The 21,999-nt window shown below is 41.1% G+C and overlaps 1 protein-coding gene across 3 annotated transcripts in view; it reads right to left on the bottom strand.

Moving 5' to 3' along the window:
* Positions 1-21,999, bottom strand: part of LOC149314012 (tensin-1-like) — a 184,833-nt gene that overhangs the window by 97,963 nt on the left and 64,871 nt on the right. The gene's annotated exons all lie outside the window — the stretch shown is intronic.

Here is a 21,999-nt window from a genome sequence, read left to right on the forward strand (position 1 = left end):
ATCCAGCCTAAATTTCTGGACCAGTGGTATATCAGTCCCACACTCATCTCCCCCATACTCTTCTGACACTGAATCCAAGGCCAGTACCATGATAATAGCTGCATGGGAGCTGGGTATTTTGCAGTGAGCTTGGTCTTAAACTATTATCTAATTGTTAAAAGTATTGTTGTTCTATTCCTTTAAGGGTGCATCTACTCTATAGAATTAATGAAGTTTGACATCACTTTAACTGCCATGGCTCAATGCTACAGAATTCTGGGAACTGTAGTGGTCCTCCAGATGTTTTGGACTTCAGCCTCCATAATTCCTGACTGTTGGCCAAGTTTGCTAAAGCTTCTGGGAGTTGAAGTCCAACACACCTGGAGGGCTAAAGTTTGAGAATTGTTGCAGTACACCTGGCTGACTCTCATTTTAAAATGTACATACATACAAGCATTAAGCAAAGAAGGCAAGGGGAATGAGATTACCCTGCGTGTATGAGCAGTGTGCATTATAAAAGTAGCAATGGGGTTCTGTCTGGTACAAAAGGGAACGTCACCTGCAAAAGAGATTTGAAATTTGCCCTGTCCAACACTGAACAAACAAAGGTGATCATAACATGGGAAATACTGCCTAATGCCAATATTTATAGCCCTATGGATATTAACAATCCAGAGGGAGACAAGACTCTTGCACTAGTAGCAGCTGCTGCGTGCATTTTCCATGTCACAACCTGCAATGACCTCACTCATAAGCTAGATATAGTTGCCTCTTACTACTCTATTCCTTGGTGTGAAGGGAAATGATTTACAAGGGTTTCAGCACTTCACTTGGTGAATAAAAAACCAATACCAAAGATGGGGAGGGATCAACATACTGGGCTGTAAATAACAATATGCTGTCAGTGGTGGGGAAAGCACTGCAAAGATCTGAGGACAGAGAGACTGTCTGTAACATAAAGATGCATTGACGACAAGAGGCAGCTACTGTATTAGTTCATGGTACAAAGATGCCAGCAGCAAGCAACAAATGCATACACTTAAAGACACAGATCAAGCACATCGCCATAATACACTGCAAAGGCCATTTTATTTTAGCTCATCCTGAAGACCCAGAAGATTTTAGAATTATGCATTAAACTCACAAATCCTCCAACCTGATTGTAAATTGTACACATAAAGAAAATATGTATGTATATACCTTCAAGTTGTTTGTTAACTTATTATGACCCAGAGGACAGAATAGGGGGATTTCAGCACAGAATACGTAAAGAGATAGTACAGGAATATCTTGGCATGTACAAAATGGCGGCGCCCGTTCTACATTTTGACATAGCGGATGCGGAAATTATGCCGCAAGTGCACCATTGGCACCTTGCGGCGTCATTCTGTGCCGCAAAAAGAACCCGCTTTTTGCGGGTTCTTTATGCTGCGTCAGGGAATCACACAATTTGTCCGCTGCGGTTCTCTGACGCAGCAAACACCGGCGCCAGCAGACTGCCCTTTGGGGCGGTCTGTAAAGCACCCTTGTTAATCTAAATGAATTTAAGTCTCCAGGACCAGATGGACTACATCCAAGGGTATTAAAAGAACTGGCCAATGTAATATCGGAGCCATTGGCAATAATCTTTGAAAACTCCTGGAGAGCAGGAGAAGTCCCAGCAGACTGGAGGACGGCAAACGTTGTTCCCATCTTCAAAAAGGGGAAAAAAGAGGATCCAAACAATTATCATCCAGTTAGTTTGACATCAATACCAGGAAAGATTCTGGAGCAGATCATTAAACAGAGAGTCTGTGAACATCTAGAAAGCAATGCCATAATCACAAAAAGTCAACATGGGTTTCAGAGAAAGAAGTCATGCCAGACAAATCTGATATCTTTCTTTGATAAAATTACCAGCTTGGTAGATGAGGGGAATGCTGTGGATATAGTATATCTTGATTTCAGTAAGGCCTTTGACAAGGTTTCCCATGACATTCTTGCAAACAAGCTTGTAAAATGTGGGTTTGACAAGGTAACTGTTACACGGATTTGTAATTGGTTGACTGGCCAAAGCCAAAGGGTGCTCAACAATGGCTCCTTTTCATCCTGGAGAGAAGTGACCAGTGGGGTCCCACAGGGCTCTGTCCTGGAGCCAGTGTTATTAAACATCTTTATCAATGACTTGGATGACAGAATTGGGGGCATACTCATCAAATTTGCAGATGACACCAAATTATGAGGAACAGCTAATACCCCAGAGGACAGGATCAAAATTCAAAACGACCTGAATAGACTAGAAAGCTGGGCCAAAGCTAACAAAATGGAATTCAACATGGAGAAATGTAAAGTACTGCACTTAGGGTGGAAAAATGAAATGCACAGACATAGGATGGGGGACACCTGGCTGAACGATACTATGTGTGAAAGGGATCTAGGAGGCCAAGTAGACCACAAGTTGAACATGAGTCAACAGTGTGATACGGCAGCTAAAAAGGCAAATGAAATTTTAGGCTGCATCAATAAAAGTATAGTGTCTAGATCAAGAGAAGTAATAGTGCCACTCTATTCTGCTTTGGTCAGGTCCCACCTGGAATATTGTGTCCAGTTCTGGGAGCCACACTTCAAAAAGGACATTGAGAAACTGGAGTGTGTCCAAAGGAGGGCAACTAAAATGGTAAAGGGTCTGGAATCCATGTCCTACGAGGAACGACTTAGGGAGCTGGGGATGTTTAGCCTGGAGAATAGAAGGTTAAAAGGTGATATGATAGCCCTGTTTAAATATTTGAAGGAATGTCATGTTGAGGAGGGAGAAGCTTGTTTTCTGCTGCTCCAGAGAACAGGACCCAGAACAATGGATGCAAGCTACAGAAAAAGAGATTCCACCTGAACATTAGGAGGAACTTCCTGACAGTAAGGGCTGTTCAACAGTGGAACACACTCCCTCGGAGTGTAGTGGAGTCTCCTTCTTTGGAGGTCTTTAAGCAGAGGCTGGATAACTATCTGTCAGGAATGCTTTGATTGAGAGTTCCTGCATGGCAGGGGTTGGACTGGATGGCCCTTGAGGTCTCTTCCAACTCTATGTTTCTATGATTCTAAAAATTTAAGGTTTTCTTAGACAAGAAATACACAGATTTTGCCAGTTCCTTCCTCTGAAATACACACCATTAATTCATGTCTCCACCTCTCAAAAATACACAAACACACACACACAGACACACACAACCCCATTAACTTTATTCTGGAAAATGTATTATATTTATTCTTCCAGATATGTCTGAGTCAAAGGCTTTAATGTGTAACATATTCTGATTGGGGCCAAGTGGAATGCAATGGAAAAGCGTCAGAAGCATTCCTTCTATCAGAAACTGCTCTTTTGTTTTTCTAATAGCCATTTTCCCAAATGAGGATATCCCTAAAAGTAAAATGGTTCTCTACACCATCAGCAGATTGCAATACAAGCACTGTGTTGACAAGTACAGGGAAGCTAACTGGCATAACAGATAGGAACAATACGCCATCTTGGGGGAGCTTTAAAATTCAAATTAGGATTTCATAAGGTGATAGGATGGAATGAGAACTTGAACTCTTGCTATTGTTATCAGCCATTTGAGCTTCAGTGCATGTTCCAGACAACTAGAGATAAGTACATGTTAAAGAGCAGTGGGGTCAACACCCACTGCATCCATAAACAAATGGATTTATACTTGTCCTCATTTCAGTTCATGATCCCAACACAGAAAAACAATACCTTTTAGACACACAAACACAGCATGGAACTGCACTGTCGCCCGCCTCACAGCAAGCTCTCCTGGTAGAAACGTCTCTTGGCACGATGCCATTGGGTAATTAGACTGCAACTGGAGCAATTGCTTCTGGCAGCCTGTCACGGGTGTAGGGAAAGATACATCCTTCATGCTGCTAATCCAGCATTTCAGAGAAATCAGAGCCGGGAGCTCTTGATGACTCTGCCAAATGGCTGCACCTGCAAAGAGTTCTGCAGGCTTCTTGAGATGGAGTGAGCCTTCACCATTCCCCTTGTTTCAGCTTTCTCCTCACAACATTTAATCTAAGTAAAGATCTGACTTACACACAGAAGAATGGCTCCTGACGTGCTCTTGTCATTTATGTGCAGACACTCATTGAAACAATTGCTGGCTTTAGGGAGAGACCATTCACTTAAGTGTCAGTCTAAAGCTGGTAAACCTGTTTTCTCTCTAAGGTACAGGTTGAGTCTCCCTTATCAGAAATGCATGGGACCAGAAGTATTTTGGATTTTGGAATACCTGTATTTGCAAATATGTACATAATGAGAAATCTTGGAGATGGGACCCAAGTCTAAACACAAAATCATTTATGTTTCATATATACCTTGGAAACATAGCCTGTACAATATTTTTAATAATTTTGTGCATGAAACAAAGTCTGTGTACACTGTGTATACCAGAGTCAGCAACCCATGAAAAAAAGTTTGGTTTTTGCAATATTCTGGATTTCGGAATTCGAGATACGGGAGACTCAATTTGTGCAAGAAAATGTACCTTTTTTTAAGGTGTCTGATAACCTCTAATTTAAATCCAACTCCCAGATTCCACTAGCCAACTGTGATGCCTAATGGATTCTAGGAGTTGTATCCACCACATCTGGAGGCTCCCAGTATATTGTAGTTAACCCTAAAGCCTTGCAGTTATGTCTATGTCTAATAGGTTTATGGCATAAACATGTGATAAAAATGTTTAGGAAGCCCTGGTGGTGCAGTGATTAAATGCTGGTATTGCAGCCACAACGTTGTGAGTTCGATCCTGGAGGGCTCCAGGTTGACTCAGCTTTTAGTCTTTCTTAGGTCAGTAAAATTGTGTATCCAGCTTGGCTAACACACTGTAAATCACTTAGAGAGTGCTTAGTTTACTATGAAGCAGTATAGAAATGTAAAGTGCTATTGGTAAGTGCTATTAAAAAATCACCTAATATGATAAACCAAGACAGACAAAATTTAGATTTTTTTGTTTTGTTTTACAATGTGGAACAAATGTTTGTACCTAAGCTTTAAAATGCCTAAGAGTCCTTTGTTGACCTTTAAAATGCCACAGAATTATTGGTTAATTTAATTTGCTATGACAGATCTAGATAGCTGAACCTTCATAAACTGTGATTAAATAATGCCATTCGTTGTACATCTGGTATATGCAAAGTACTGTATATCTAAACACCACACTGAAGTCCAGCTAAAGGATGTTTATGTGCACAGGACTATACAGAGCTTCTGCCATGTACATAAACAGGCAATTTGCAAGAAACTATCTTCCCAGGAAGGAAGAGTAAGAAAAGGGCAGATTCCTGGGCAAGTGCCAGACTCTGTTCCTTGCACACAAAGTGCATTTGCGCTGGCTTTTTGCTGTTGTCAGTATAATCTTTCTTTCTTTCTTTCTTTCTTTCTTTCTTTCGGGCTCCCATGTCACCCTATTCTTCAGAATCATAGGTGGGTTTCTTATCCAAGTGGTCATGGAAGCCAGACCAAAGTTAATGCTTGTGAGATACTTGATTAGACTGTAACTACCCCCGCTTGCCCCTCACCAGAAAGTAGGAGTATAATTCAATTGGAGGGGGACAGAGCTCTGACTGAACAATGCAGCAACTGTGGAGAAATTGTCTTTGGGAATGTCATTGGCATCGCCCCATCCATGTGACAAGGCTTGGCATGGCCAAGAAGCACTGGGAATGGAAGGGATGGGAAGGGACTTGCCAGTGTCACAGCAGAATGAGACCTTTGGCTCAGCTGAAAGGAAATGGAGTGGGAACTTCAGCTTAAAACAAAAGTGGCATTTCCCAGAGAAGGCAAACTCTAACCTGGCAAGAGGTACAAGCTCCAGGCTCTTATTGCTAACAAGACCCAGTATGCTCATTTGTTTCTCAATTTTTATTTGCAAAATCGTGAGCTTCTTCCACACATTTCATATGAATTTTATGCATGTGGAAACGGAAATTGTGTCCGCTGATTAAATTTACTCTTAAATGTACCAATTTTCAGTTTCAGAATATGAACCAGCAAGCTATTACCACTTGTATCAAAGTTAACTTTAAGCTGTGAAATCGATTTTGCTATGGAGTTTTGTGACCTGCTGGCCTTTTTATTTTTTTAATTACTAATCACTACCATTTGAGGGTACGGAGCCCATTAAAAAACAATGGGATGACAAACAGGGATAGGTCAGAATTTTGTTTGGTTCATGTTTTGCAAAGAACATTTCAATGTTGGTAAAGTATTTCATAAAGAGCTTGAGGTTTATTTTTAAATAACACAATAGAAAGCAAAACAGACAACTCTGTCCATCCTTTGTCAATTGTGAAGAACATCCATCTACAGCTATCACACAAGCAGAGTGTTGATTATGCAGAGAGACTTTCCCATCCTCTCCTCCTACCTGCCCCAATCCCAGAACCCCAACTTTGTGGGGTTCATGAAAAAGACTCAGCTGGAAGTTCCAAGTAGCATGGCTATTTGCAGTTGTGGCTGATTTCCACTGGACATCATGGGGTGAAGAGATGAAAGCAAGGAGTCACCAAAGGTGGAATCAAGCACATCTATGTTGCTACCTAACTTCCTTCCTTGCAAGCTCTAAAGACACCTTGCCTTCTCCTCCCTGCTGGTTGTGACATGGAATTGGATGTTAGATGGATAGCACCTCATAGGCAGATACACTATTTGGGACATACAAAAACTACTATTTGGTGAATGGTGTTATGTGAAGCAATGATCTGATTATAAAAGAAGCTGTAATTTGTAGAAATCTATATCTTAATAAAACTGGGAATGACTACTGTATGCACATGCCACCTGCAAGCCAACTGTTTTCCAGGCTTCAGAGAAAACAGCTTGCTTCCAGACAGCAATTTCTGGCTAAAGAAAAATGGATGACTTGCAAGACTGCAGAAAATGTTAATTTTGCTTTGGAAAAACAATGTCAAGCCCAGACTGGCAATTTCTTTATCCCCACTCATTTTCCATGTCCTGCTGTTTAATCTGAGGAAAACCAGCAAATGCAAAATGCAGAGACAAATTGCTTTAATAGTGGCTATCCTCTCAGGCACTTGTCCAAAGTGTGACCATCCCAGCTAGATAGATTAGTCATTTTAATGCTAGAGCTAGCTCCCATCTGCTACATCTGTTGAACCATTAATAGCAGATCAAATCCAGAATGAGACTCGACATCACCAGCTGCTTTGCACATTACAAGAGGGAAGAAGTCAATTGAACCAGCAAAATATTTCTCAAGTTCATTACCACCTCAAAGAGGAGATCCTCAAATACCTTTGAAATTCATTGAAATGACTACATTGTCTGAAGTGACCTTGTCACCCTGTCACATCCTTCTTTGACGCAGCCAGTGCTGCCTGGATCTTTTCCAGAAGTGTTCTGGGAACAAAGCCTCAATCTGTCCAGTCTTTCTCAGACTCCCTCAGCCATATGCCAGCAGCTCCTCCTGACCAATGCACACACTTACTACTGCAGTGCCAGAAGCAATGCATATAGTTCCCAAGCCTAATAAAGCAAGAAAAGCTGTAAATAAGTAACATTTGTTTTAGGATTAAGTTCCCTGCCTTGTTCTTACCATAGTCTAATCTGTATTGCAGAAATAATACAGTTTAACACTGCTTTAACTGCCATGGCTCCATCCTATGAAATTCTGGGATTGTAATTTGTTGTACCACCAGAGCTCTCTGACAGAGAAGGCTAAATATCTCACAAAACTACAAAACCCACAATTATATATCATTGAGCCATGGTAGTTAAAGTAGTGTCAAAGCGCAGTAATTCTGCCGTGCAGATTAGACAAGTTTTTTCTTTCCATGAGTGTCTATGCCAGGGTAGGCAAAATGTAATGGCTTAGTCATGTTCTGTTCCCACTTTAAATTGGAGCAAGTATACAAAGTTGTATACAAATTCATTACACACCAGGGTCCCTCCCTACTGTTGCCAAGATCATCAAGAATATCTGCCTACACCCTTCTTGTGTCTCTGCTTTTCTCAGAGCACATCAGACATTACATAATATAAGGAGAACAGGAAGCAGGATTCATACTTCCTGTTCTCTGTGCTGGCTTGTACTGTCTGATGTAAAAACTTTCACCACCTCCCTACTTCATATCCTCACCTCCATCACACAGAGAGACATTCAGATTCAGAACAGGCAAAAATCCCAGACTGTGGTGTGGGGGCAGTCAATTCAGTGAAGTCAGTCTGTAATACAGGAATGAGTATCAAATAGCATCCAGAAAAGGAATCTGCTTAGGGAATTTGCTTCTATCGTGATGGGTTGTTATTTAAAGAGTATGCATTTAAATATTAATCCCCTCTCCTTTGTACCCTGGCCAAAGGTTCCCCACTCCTGTCTTAGATACTGACGAAAATCACCTAAGAGATTACCTCTGATTAAATTTCAAGAAGAGACATTCCTGTGTTAGAGAGATGCTTCTATCCCTGGGCAAAAACTAATGGTCCTATCATTTGTTTTCTGACATGTGAGAAGATTAAAAGGATGTGGGAGTAAATTTCTACATGATTTAGGAATATTTTAACATTGCAATTACCTACATACCTACTTAGAAGTAAGGTGAACTGTATTCCATGGTGTTTACTCCCCCACAAGTGTTGCATGGCGCTGTAATCTGAATATGCAAAGACAGCTCCACCAACATCACTGCTTTGTGGAGCTTGGGATGCTTGCTTTTTGTATTACAATATTCAGAATTCCCCAGCCAGCATGTGGGCTACTGCCAAGAGGGTAACCGAATTCATTGCTAGTGCAGGCTGGGAATAAAATAGAGTTTGAGGAACTCCTACCTTTTGGGGGAGATTCTGGGGTGTGCATTCAAAAAAGTAAGTTTTTCAAGCCCTTCCAGTATGACTTCAGTGAAATGAGGGAGACTATAATAGCCTTGCTGTAGAAGGGAACTAAGCTTTCCCATTTTTATTTTTTAAAGTGAAGAACTCTCTATTCTCCATATCTTTGAGGAATGATGTAGATGTTTTCTAAAGCTGTGAATGTGAGGAGGTGGAGGTTGGAATGAGGAAAGAGGAAGAGTCTTACATCTACACACACACACACACACACACACACACACACACACACACCACTAGAAAATGAATGAAATGCTCACAAACAGATTTCTGGCCCAATTCACCTGACTTTTTTCCATATAGCTGTCACGCAGGAACTTTGGCCAGCAATGAAAGTCTCAATATTAACAAATACAATCCCAGCTCTTTTCTCCATATGTCTTCTGTCTTCTAAAACTACAGGACAGCATGACAAGCAAGCAGAAGCCATAAATACCAAAGTTTAAGCATGGATCCCTCTGAGATTTTCACAACCCATCCATTATCATTAATGTCTTCTTACATATGGGATCAAGTGCTCTGAATGTTAATGGCTATGGAAATGGGAACCTCTGCTGACCTTACAAGGGAATGGAATGAGTTCTACACATGGAAGATGGGCAGCCAAACTCCAGAACATTCCAAGGTGATATTATGGGGCCTATTCAGAACAGATGCATAAAACAGGCCTTATTGCTTCTTTGCATCTGGACATTTCTATTGCACATTCCATTTGTTGGAGACAGTGCATTGTGCCTGTATTACTGCTCGATACTCTTCTCATGTGTGTGTGTATTCTCTCTCTCTCTCTCTCTCTCTCTCTCTCTCTCTCTCTCACACACACACACACAGTCATTTAAAAAAAACCAACACATTTCCCAAAATTCACCCCAACCTGTCACTTCAAGACTGATGAGTAAAAAAAATGCCATACATTATGATGACCTAAAGGTGAATCTATCACAGAATTTTCTTGCCAAGCTTTGTTGGGGGAGTTGTCTTTGCCTTCTGAGGCTGAGACCGTGCCCAAGGACACTCAGTGGGTTTCCATAACCAAGCAGGTATTCAAGTCCTGGTCTCCAGGATCCCAGCCCAACACCCAAACCAATAGGCGGTGCAGTGGTTAAATGTCTGTACTGCAGCAACTCACTCACAAACCACAAGATTGTGAGTTCAATACCAGTCAGGGGCTCATGGTTGACTCAGCCTGGCATCCTTCCGTAGGTTATTAAAATGAGTACCCAGCTTGTTGGAGGCAATTAATTTACACATTGTAAACTGCTTAGCGAGTGCTTAAGTGCACTGATAAACAGTATAGAAATGTATTTGCTATTGCTATAGAGGTAAAGATAAAGGTATTCCCCGTTGACAAGGTTATCAAGTTGTGTCTGACCATCAGGGACGGTGCTCATCTCCGTTACTATGCCGAAGAGCCAGTGTTGTCAGAGACTACTCTGTGATCATGTGGCCAGCATGATTGCACAGAACACTGTTGCTATAATACCTGATGTTAAATTGCTTTCCAGAAATAACATAATTGTGGCTTTTTTTACACACACACACATATACAAGCTACTACACTGCTGATCACATTGTTACTTGTAGTATATTACTTCCAAGCTCTAATAATTCTTAGATAAAGGAAGGAAGGAAGGAAGGAAGGAAGGAAGGAAGGAAGGAAGGAAGGAAGGGTCCCCAAACAAGAAACTTTTTGTAGTATTCCATAAGCTTTCCATCAAGCAGGAAAGCTAGAAGATATGATACTCAGGAAAATAAAAACACTCCTTGATTTCACTCCATCACATGGTACCGGGGAGGGGAAGGTCATAGAAAGATTTTACTCCTGAAATATGATGACTGGTAGACACAATTGATCCAACCACAGCAATTTCTTATGAGTGCAGCAAGTTCCTTCTTTGAATGCATGGAATTCTCATTTTGATACAAAACTGAGCAAACAGCACTGCTCTTTGTTTTGTTTTATTTTGCATTTAAATAAACAGCCTCCACTGGAAATCGCTGATGATGTCCATGCAAAAATGATATTTACCAAGGCTCTTAAAAGAAAATATTCCTATCGTTGGTACATTATCCTACCATTTCCTCATAAACTGTCATTCATGATGGCCATTATTAAGTTTAGAGGCTTCAAAACACACACATATATTTCTAACTTCAATCACACCTACAAATGATGAGAGGGTATGTCTTGAACTGATCAAGTAGGCCACAAAGGCCAACACAAAGACTGTTCTCCCAGTCAACTGAGTGATAATTTGGGCAATACTCAGAGCATTAGTATAACTATGCACAACATATCCTCATGCTATTGTGAGATTTACTAATAATTTTAAATTAACAACAATTATACAGGCATTTATAAATCTGTATCTTGACTATTTTTCTCTTTTTTTGCATTAATTTTTTATTTACGCTTTCAAGGGAATGTTAATGTGGAATTCTTCCTCCTCAGCACCACACAAAAAGGCACATCTAAAAGAGGAGGCCACATAATGATCTAAATCAGGGTTGGAAATTGAGCAGCCCTCTAGATGATGCTAGATGATGCTGGACCCTAGCTAGCATAACCTGTGGTGAGGAATTTTGAAGGTTGCTGTCCAACAACATCTGGAAGGCTTATTGATTCCCATCCCTGGACTAAATTCAATGGCTAGCTCCTACTGGACTACACCTACAAAATGAACTGCTGCACGGTAAATCATCACTTATGTAAATCCCACTAGTTCAGTAGGTTTGTGGTAGTTGATACTTGCAGCTGGATACAGGCCCACATCACTTTGCTCTCTTTTGGCAAACAACCATCTAACAGTTATCTGAGCTCCTGCCATATATAATAGGGGCAATAGCAAGTACATTTATACACCGCTTATCAGTGCACTTAAGTACTCCCTAAGCAGTTTACAGTGTGTAAGCTAATTGCTCCCAACAAGCTGGGTACTCATGTTAGCAACCTCAGAAGGATGCAAGCTTGAGTCAAGCTTGAGCCCTTGGCTGGAATCAAACTCACAACCTTGCTGTTTGTGAGTGAGTAGCTGTGTGCCCTGAGTCCTGTGTGCCCTGGTGCAAAACCATAAAATCATAGACACAATTCTTGGTTTCTAAAGAACAGAAAAAAGGTATCTTGCTGGGTAAGGTAAGCAGAGGCTAAGGCCTTGTCTGTACTGGCCACAGTACTTTGGGGGCAGCCTGGAATATCCTGGGCCTACAGCTGCCCTGACCTGCGCCCAATGTCTTGGCTTCCATTACTGTTCTGCCACTGCTGCCTGCATGGGCATCCTGCTGTCCCATTGTCCAGACTGCTCAGAAACAAGGTTTGGGATGAGTGTCATCCAGATAGCATGATACCAGAACTAGTGGGGGGGAAGGACTTTGGGCCCATGCAGACAAGGCCTCAATCTTACCAGCATCAAACTCTAGACTCATGGTGAACAGGATTATCTCTCCTGCTCTAACTCACTGCAATGATGTCTCATTGTTGCTGCTTAATTACACCCAACAAAAATTTAACATCATTCTGGAAAAGAAGTGAGAAAATCAGTCCTCCATTTTGTCAGGTGGGGCCACACTAATGACTATTCAAATGTAAACATGGAAGTGTTACAACCTGAGAAGGTGGCCATGATAACAGCTTGTACTAGCCCCAACACTGGTGAATCAATGATGAACTACCAAGACATCCACCACAAGGCCGTGCCTATGTGCCTGTTCTATTATCCAACGGGAATCCAGACGTTATACCATGCCAGCTTTATACAACCAAAGCATGAAGCAAGGAAAGGAGGACAGCAATGCCATTCCAGCTAGCTCATTAGCTGGAGGGCTTGTTCTCTCTCCCCCCCCCCCATCCCCTCCTCACTTAGGAAGCTGAACCATTTTGCTTCTTTGGAACTGGTTACTCACTCCAGGCTTTTGGGTAAGAGACTTCACAGAACAGCTTGGCTTCTCTCTGTGTCTTATCATACACATTACTATGGCACTTTGCAAAACATTTGACTCACGCCATCTGTTTCTCAAGCACAGCTTGTTTGCAGCCTGTGACCTTCAGCCTGTCCAGAAAATTCATCTGTTCCCACCTCTCCCCATTCCAGTTCATGAGCTGAGCTTTGAGTCAGGCAGGCAGGCCGCCTGCCTATGACAGTCTCTGCTATGCAGGCAGGCAGGGATAAGAGGGACCAAGGCTTAGCAACTAGAAAAACAAGACAAATAAAATAGTGTTGCCAAATATTATTTACTGACCTCAGTGGATATTTTCCTCCATCTTCAATATGGCCCAAAACAAAATGGGCCCGAACTAGGGTTACCTGAAGGTTGAGAGTTTACATGCTCCAAGCCCTTTTCGTGGCACCCGAGTGCCATCTTGGCAGTCGCCCAACCAGACTGGGCATGTCATGACATCACTCGTGTGCAGCATCCAAACAATGCTGCACACAAAGGGGTGTCATAAAGCCATGCATTGGCCCTTATGGCACCCTCGTAGTGCCGGGAATAGGAGCAGTGTTTCACGGCCCCTTCTTTGAGCAAGCTGGGGGTGTGGTGTGCAGTTGCTTCATCTACAACCCAGCACTTTGAGGGGCGGCTGCCCCTGTTGGGCTGTCCGTCGAACCCCTATGACATCCTTTCAAATAATTAATCAAGGCTATCATATCACCTCTTAACCTTCTCCAAGACTAAACATACCCAGCTCTCTAAACCACTCCTCGTAGGCCGTCTTTTCCAGACCTTTCACCATTTTAGTTGCCCTCGTCTGGTCACACTCGGGAATCAGTGTCTTTCTAACAACATGATTTTCTATTCTGTGGCTACTTGCTCTAGAAATTGCTCCCTTACACAACAACCCTACTTCTGCTTTCTCAAGCAAAATTTAAAGATGATGCTAAAAAGCACATTGTAGACATCTTATTGTTAAGGTGGCTAATACAGAATAAAAAGCAGGAACATCTTTATTCCAGCCAATGTAGGGTTTCTATTCATATTATATTATCCACTTTAAATAAAAGCTGATGTAAGCACCATAAGTCAGAGCATCCTGTAGAGGAATTGGTTAATATTAACCTCATTAATCTCGAACAGAAGACCTCTTTCCCCCTGTATTTGCTTCACCATGGTATTGCTATATGTATCACTTGGATAATTTATCAAGACTTTTGGGTATAATCAGAATAAGCAACCTCTTTTTGTTGTTTCCATAATTTGTTTTTAAAAAATTCGACAAATTTAAAAAAAAAAAAACCTCTGCCCTTCTTGAACAATAAAACCTTTAATTCAACAGGGCCAAGTCTGCGGTGATTACATGCAATATGAAAAAGAAGGACCAAACGCAATTACAAGAAAAATTGGGAATACAAATTCAAAAAAGGGTTAAATATCTAGGAATCTATATTACTAAAAAGAATAGCGATCTTTTTGATAATAACTATAAGAAAATCTGGCAAGAGATCAAAAAAGATCTAGAAAAATGGTCGCACTTACAAACATCCCTTTTAGGGAAAATATCAATTATTAAAATGTGTGTTCTCCCAAAAGTGCTATTCCTATTCCAAAACTTACCGATTGTAAATAATGACAAAATTTTTAATAATTGGAAAAAGGATTTGAATAAATTTATTTGGGCAGGTAAAAAAGCTAGAATTAGTTGGAAATCGTTAACAAACAATAAAGCTCGTGGAGGTTTCGGCCTCCCGGACTTTAGAATATATTATCATGCATGTAATCTTGATTGGCTTATGGATTGGATTAACCTAGAAAATGGAAAATTACTAAATTTAGAGGGCTTTAATAAAATTTACGGATGGCATGCCTACATGTGGTACGGGAAACTTGAGTGTAACAAACAATTTGAGGATCATATTGTGAGAAGGTCACTGCTGAGGGTGTGGAAAATTTATAAAGGGAAAATCTATAGAAATATCCCAGAATGGGTATCACCACATGAAGCTTTTTTATGTAATACAACAGTTGAAAATAAAGGCTGGATAAGATATAAGGACATTTTGAAGCAAGTGAATGGAGAAAGAGTAATAAAATCTAAAGAAGAATTAGAAAAAGATAGATTGAAATTACAATGGTTTCCATATCGTCAGCTATGGGCAAGATTTAGGACGGATAACAAAGAATCGGGAATAGGACCCGACAATACGGAATTGGGTGAAATAATCAAGAAAAAAGATAAGAAGGGGAGAATTTCCAGGCTTTATAAAATGTGCTTGAAACTAGAATTGGAATTAGAGCAAATTAAACACTGTATGATAAAATGGGCTGGAGATATAGGACACGCTATCGAATTGGAGAAGTGGGAAAGAGCATGGGGTAAGGATGCCAATTTTTCAGCATGCACGGACATAAAGGAAAACCTAATGAAAATGATCCATTGATGGTACCTTACTCCGTCCAGATTGGGAAAAATTTATATGAATAGTAAGGCAAATTGCTGGAAATGTAAAAAGGGGATCGGTAACTTCTTCCACGTGTGGTGGCTTTGTCCAAAGGTGAAAAAATTCTGGACCTCAGCGCACAGAATTTTACAAGATATATTTAAAATTAGAATAAATTTCACACCCGAACTCTTTCTCTTAAACATAGTTGAAAACCAAGAAGTTAAGAAACATCTCAAACAAATTCTATACCTGCTGACCACTGCCAGAATGACAATTGCTAAATTCTGGCACACAGAGGAATTGCCAACAATCTGGTTACAAAAATCATTTACTACCATAGAAATGGATATGATTACATTGGACTTAAAGGATAAGGCTCACAAAGGGAAACAGGCCTAGAAGCCCTTCCTTGAGTATTGCATAAAAAGATGGTGCCTCTTTAAGGGTTACATAACCTCCGTTGCAATCAGTAGAGCCGGAAGGTTTTTGAAACTTTCTCTTCTTCCCTGCATGTTATATGGCTTTTTAAAGGAAATAATAGTGTGGCAAGTATGGGCTTTACTTTGAAATAAATTAATCTAGTTGCGCAGTGTGAGATACAGTTTAGCGATATAAATCCCAATCGAGGTATGCAAACAAGTAGGGCAATTTATTTCATATCAGTCAACATTTGGCAGACAAAATTTGGGAGGGGGGGTGGGGGGATTCTTTCCCTTTAGGTTGCTGTCTTTTTCTGTATTCAACGAAAGAAGAGTTCTGATAAGGCGTATTGTTACAATTATTGATATGATTACTGTAGGTTTGACTATATGGTTGTATAATGTTAATAAATTTTTTTTTAAAAAAAACCCTTTAATTCAAAGCCATTCATGGCCCAGAATCTAACAGAATGGGGCCAATAGAGATCCTGAGCATGAACTTATCAGCCCACTCACCCTCTTTGTTGAACAGCCACTGGAATACATCCCAGAATGTATGCATTGCTTTCTGAGTTCCAGAAGTGTTATCAGTGGTTACATTCCTCCAGAAAGAGTTCCACAAAGCAAATATGTACTGTCACATTTTCTATTGTATCTTTTTAAACAGCAGCAGAATTTATCTTCTGTGTTTTACACTGACAGATGTGGAATATCCTGCTGCTTGCCCTGCACTGGACTGCATCTGCATATTTGCTTTTCAACAACACTTTACTTTTCTTATTTGATACCTTCCTAAATGAAGAATTGTAAGATTTTGCCTCTAAGGATCACTATTCCAAGAGCCAGCATGGTTTAGTGGTTAGAACACTGGATTATACCTTTGGAGATCAGGGTTCAAATTCCTGCTCAGCCATGCAAACCCACTGTGGACTTTTTCACATGTGGAAAATTGGAAGGTTAAACTAGTCACAATGCAGGGTCATCCAGGGTATTAGGGACAATTTCACAATTGCTTTTCAGACAACACTATGCACAAACCAGTTACAATCCAGACAGAAAGTGAGGTGAATCAGAGAATAAGCATTTTCACAAAAATACCGTGTTTTCATTTCCATTTCATTCACGAGTTCGCTTTCTTCATGTAATTGCAGCAGTCTGAAAACCATGTGCCAGATTCTCCCTGTTCCCAGACTTCCCATGGTTCCTTTGCTGTGCCGAGGAGAGGGAGGCAGCCATGTTCTTAAAGGGAGATACACACAACACACACACACACACCTCTTTCCCTCATACGGTTGGTTTCCTCCTCCTGCAACCTCTAAGCCTTAAGTCTAACAGCTGATGGGAGAAGGCAGAGAGAGGACATTTTATAATTCCTCCTGTACAGGAGGGAGAAATGGAGGATATGTCCTGGAAAAGGAGGGCATCAGGTTTATGGACCAGCCCCATCCTCTTTCTATGTAGTGTGTGTGTGTGCGGTTTTATGCAAGTTTGCAAAGGGAAATCTCAGCCTTCCTTCCTCTGAAACAGCTTCCCTCTCTGGAGCATATGTGTGTATACACTTGTGGAAATGACAGTTTGGAGCATGCGCAAAAAAGTTATTTCCAATCTAGCAAGGGAACTTGTCCTCATTTGTCTGAAACCCAAATTCACTTTCAACCCACTTTCTTGCCTAAGTAATGTACTTTTAACCCCTTATTGTGCTCTCTGTGTGGTAAGCATTAGTGAATTTGTCTGCTTTTCCAGGATGCCAACACTTTAACCATTTTTGGGATGGAAGCACAAAGGTTCCCATGTGAAAAAGTCCTGCGAGAATTTGGAAAAGTCACACACTCTCAGCCTCAGAAAAAGGCAACGGCAACCTCCTCCAACAAATCTTGCTAAGAAAACCTCGTAGTAGGTTTATCTTCCAGTTGCCCTAAGTCAGAAACAGTTTGAAGGCACACAACAACAATAAATCACTATTCCCTTTCTCTATCCCTTCTGGGGCACAATTTCAGGGAAGTGCTGTAGTGTGTTTAACTGCAGTTTGAAAACAATTCAGAACTGCTTGTGCTCCACTCCAGGAGTGGGCAACCTGCTGGATTGTAAATCATATCAGTCTGAACCAACTCCAGTGAAGATGATAGGACCTGCAATCAAACAACATCTGGAGGGTCAGAAGCTGCCCATCCCTCAATTTAAAAAAAATACAGTAGTTGTGAAACTGGAATGTTACTAGTAACTACCGTATATACTCATGTATAAGTCGACCTCATGTATAAGTCGAGGGCAGTTTTTGGATCCAAAATCATGGATTTTGATATGACCCATGGATAAGTCGAGGGTCAAACACTGGAGGCTGTTACAAAAGATCTAAAGGGGGAAACAAAGCACCACTTCCCTCCCCATATTTCCCTCTCTGGACATCTCCCAAGCAACAGTCTCGGCATGGAAAAGGGGAAACAAACCTCAGCACACACATACACTCTTCCCCTTACAAAAAAGGAGGACAGACCCCACTCTTTCTCTGCTCTCCACCCCAAGGACTCCCAAGGATCAGGGCTTGCAAAAAAGGAAGACAGACCCCACTCCTTCTCTGCTTTCCACCCCAAGGATCCCCAATGATCAGGGCTTGCAAAAAAGGAGGACAGACCCCACTCTTTCTCTGCTCTCCACCCCAAGGACCCCCAAGGATCAGGGCTTGCAAGAAAGGAGGACAGACCTTTTTCTCTCTTTGCCTTTCAACCCCAGGATTGTGTCCTTTGGCTCAGCAGCAGCTTGTTAGCTCTGGCTGTGCAGGAAGGCTGAGAGGGAAAACAAAGACACACACACACACACACACACACACACACACAGAGGGAGAGAGGAGGAGAGCGGGTACCGGGGCTTCAAACGGGGAGCCGTTACAAGGCTACAGAGGAAGGTGGGCACTTATTATTTCAGGAAATTTATAAGCATAAACTCATTGCCCCATCTCTAAGTCTACCCATGATTTTGGAGTCCATTTTGAGGCATAAATTTTTTGACTTATAGTCGAGTATATACGGTACCATTTGTTTAAAACTGGAAGCCCTCCAGGTGTTGCTGAATTGTAACTACACTGATCCCTCATCACTGGCAATGGTCCAAAACACACTGCAGAAATAATCCAGTTTGAGACCACTTTAACTACCCTGGCTCAATGCTAGGGAATTTTAGGAACTGTAGTTTTGTGAGATATTTAATTCTCTGTCAGAGAGCTCTGGTACTACAATAAACTACAAATCCCAAGATTCCCTAATACTGGGCCAGGGCAGTTAAAGCAGTCTTGTACTGGATTATTTCTACAGTGTGTTTTGGACCAATGTCTGCTAGAATTGACAATATTTGGGAAATGGTCAAAAATGTGTTTTGCAAAAATAATAAAAGCAGAAAATGAATATCAGATTTTATAATTTCCTATTGAAGTTGGATACAGGTGATGATACAGGTAAAGTATGGTGAAATGGGCCCAGGATGTAGGCCATCCAATCCATCTACAGCAATGGGAAAAATTATGGACTAAAAGAATTAAATATACTTTGAATTATGATTTAAGGGAGAATATGTACAAAATGCAGTATGGGTAGTATTTGACACCTTATAAAATAGCAAAAACAAATAAAGATTTAAAAAATAACTGCTGGAAATGCAATAAAGAAATCAGCATGTTTTATCATCAACAAAATGGTCAAAAAATATTGGAAATAGATTCATGAGCAAGTCTTAAAAGTATTAAATATCACAGAAAACTTAAGCCCAGAAATGTATTCATTAAGTATTGTGACAAATGAAGAATTAGAAAAGAAACACAGTAAATTAATTTTTACATGACAATGGCAGCATGCATTTTATATGCTAAAATCTGGGAGGTGGATGATTTTCCAAAAATAAAATTATATGATTTTGAAATAGATAAATTAATGCAGTTAATTAAAAACAAATCACTGAAGAAATTTAAAAGTGAATTGAATCCTTTGATAACCTACTTAAAGAATGGGGTAATGATTTTATAATTGGATTGGATTGAGATATATTATATAGAAAAAATGTAAGAATGTCACAACTCTCAGCCTGCTTGAATAAAAATGACTTTACCTGATGGCAAAGCAGGGAAGAGGCCAGCTTAGCCTCCTGCAGAATGGGGTTTCAGAGGGTAGAAGCTCATGTCCTCAGTGAGCCTATGATAGGATGTTATCAGACAAGGGAAATTGGAAGTACCTGTATAATCCAATGGCAATCCGGACACAATCATGGGGTTTAACGTTATTGCGTGATCAACTACCACATGCAATTTCGGGCAATGGGAAGTCAGTCCAAACGCAATCATAGGGTTTCACGATATTGTGTGAGAGGTGATCACATGCAATTTTGGGCAATGGCAAGCTATTTTCGGGCAATGGGAAGTCAGTTCGAATGCAATTCAAATTCATGTAAATTCGCTAAACTAGCGAATTCACGTGAATACGTTCTGTCCCCACTTTCTTTTCATTTGCAATTAAGAGAAATTTCTCCCATGTGATAAACTCCAGATTAGCAGGACTGAGAAAAAGCCTTCCCGCTTGATTTTAGGACCATTACAGGCTTGTATGGGGAGATATGGTCTTTCATGTAATGCTTTATAGGTCATGACCAGCAGTTTGAATTGTGTCTAGAAACGAATCCATAGCCAGGGGAGCTGTTTCAACAAATGAGTTAAATGTTTGATGTAACTGACCCTGGAAAGCATTTTGACTGGCATTTTGAACCCACTACATTTTGAAACTGTTTCCAAACAGTTTCCAAAGGTAGACTGACACAGAGTTACAGTAGTCCAAATGGGAATGTAATGAAGGCATGAGTCACCATAGTCACATCTGATGTCTCAAGGAACAGGTGGAGATAGCATGCTAGTGGTAGCCGTGCAAATGAACTCCTGACCACTATTGAAACCTGGGCATCCAGGCTCAGAGTTGAGTCCAAAAGAACAAGCAAGATGTAAGCCTGTGACTTCAGGGGGAGTGTAATCCCATCCAGCACAGGCAAAGTCCCTATTCCCCAATCTGCTTTCCAACTGACCAGAAGCACCTCTGTCTTGTCTGGACTGAGTTTCAATTTGTCTGCCCTTATCCAGTCCATTACTGACAGCAGGCAATGAATCAATACAGAGGCAGCTTCCTTGGAATCTGATTAGAAGGCTACAGAGGGGTGTCACCCAAAACCCTGATCACCTCTCCCAGCAGTTTCATGTAAATGTTAAATAACATGGGGGATGAAACCAAACCCTGTGGAACTCCATAGGCTGACAGTCAGGGAGTCGAATAGGAGTCCCCCAGCACCACCTTCTGAGTTTGCCCCTCCAAGAAATATGGGAATCACTATATAACAGTACCCAAAATTCCCATATCAGAGAGACAACCCAGAAGGATACCATAATTAATGGTATCCAAAGCTGCTGAGAGTTCCAGCAGGACCAACAGACACACTCCCCTGTCCAGTTCCCTGTGTAGGTCATCTACTGAGATGACCAAAGCTGTCTCTGTCCCATTGACAAGCCTGAAGTCAGACTAAAATGGATCTAGATAATTTGTTTCATCCAGAAATACCTGGAGCTAGGAGGCCACCACTCATTCCAGAAACTTGCCCAAGACTGGAGTGTTAGAAACTGGCTGATAGTTATTCAGAATGGCGGGACCCAGGGACGCCTTTTTCAAAACAGTTGCACCACAGCCTCCTTCAGGCAGGACGAAAGCCTCCCTTGCTGCAGTGAGGCATTCACCTTACCCGCTGACCCAGTCCCCTATAGGTGCTTTCAGAAGCCAGGAAGAACAAAAATCCAGTACCCATGCGGTAGCCCTCGCTTCTCCAGGGATCCTGTCCACATCCTCAGGCTTCATAAAATGAAAATTATCTGATAATACAGGACAGGTAGGCACCATGATTATATCCACTGGAGGTCTCAATGACAGCATCCATGTCAGAGCAAATCCAAGTGATTTTATCTGTAAAATATCTTGTAAATTCTTCACAGAGAGCTGTTGAGTGTTCTTTTTTTTCTTTCTTGTGGACCAGAGTGTAAAAAGCCACTGACCACTTGAGACAGCTCTGCTGGATGACACTGCAGGTGCAATGGTGGCAGAGAAGTATAATTTCTCTGCTGCCACCATCTCTACAGTGATATCTAGAGGGCCACACATATTGGATACCTTTTCTATGGAAATCACACATTATGGATCTGACAGAATTACAGCAAAGAAGCCAGACTGGAGACCAACACTCTCTCTAGTAGAATGCCAATATGTTACATAAAATTTGAATCAGACAACTAAAATGTAAGATGGTTACTTATGTTTCTCTCATTGCAAAGAATAAC

This window comes from Sceloporus occidentalis, unplaced genomic scaffold (assembly GCF_023333645.1).
Source record: "Sceloporus occidentalis isolate IW3139 unplaced genomic scaffold, rSceOcc1.0.p SCAF_4, whole genome shotgun sequence".
NCBI lineage: Eukaryota > Metazoa > Chordata > Lepidosauria > Squamata > Phrynosomatidae > Sceloporus > Sceloporus occidentalis.